Consider the following 599-nt stretch of genomic DNA (forward strand, 5'->3'; position numbering starts at 1 on the left):
AGAAGAAATAATTCAAGCATTGGGTTGCAATATTGAATGACTCTGTGGAAAAATTGGAATCTTTTGTGGCACTGTTGAATATGCACTGGACTACTAACCACAAGGTCAGCAGTTCTAACCATCCAGTTTCTTATTGGAAATTCTATACATGGTCATTATTAGTCAGAAATGACTTGATGGCATTTAAGAATGACAATGAGCATAAAGTATGAAAAGAAGTTGGAAAGAATACACAGAGTAAATAATCGCATACCAAAAAGAAATAATCAATGTTCAACCAATTCAACAGGTAGCCATTGATCAAGAACCTACGGTACTTGAGGCAGAAGTCCAAGCTGCATTGAAGGCACTGGCAAAAACCCAGGATATAGATATTAATGGAATACAAAAGAGTAATGAAATCTTTCAGCAAGCTGATGCAGCCCTGGAGGTGCTCACTTGTCTTTGTTGGAAATTGGAAGACAGGTACCTGGCCAACAGATTGCATGAGAATCATATTTGTGCCTATTACAAACAGAGAAGTGGCCCAGAAAAACATGGAAGTCATCAAAAAATACCATCAATACAACACACAAGTAAAATTTTTATGAATACAATTT

Source organism: Chrysochloris asiatica, unplaced genomic scaffold (genome assembly GCF_000296735.1).
Source record: "Chrysochloris asiatica unplaced genomic scaffold, ChrAsi1.0 scaffold00505, whole genome shotgun sequence".
In the NCBI taxonomy this organism is placed as follows: domain Eukaryota; kingdom Metazoa; phylum Chordata; class Mammalia; order Afrosoricida; family Chrysochloridae; genus Chrysochloris; species Chrysochloris asiatica.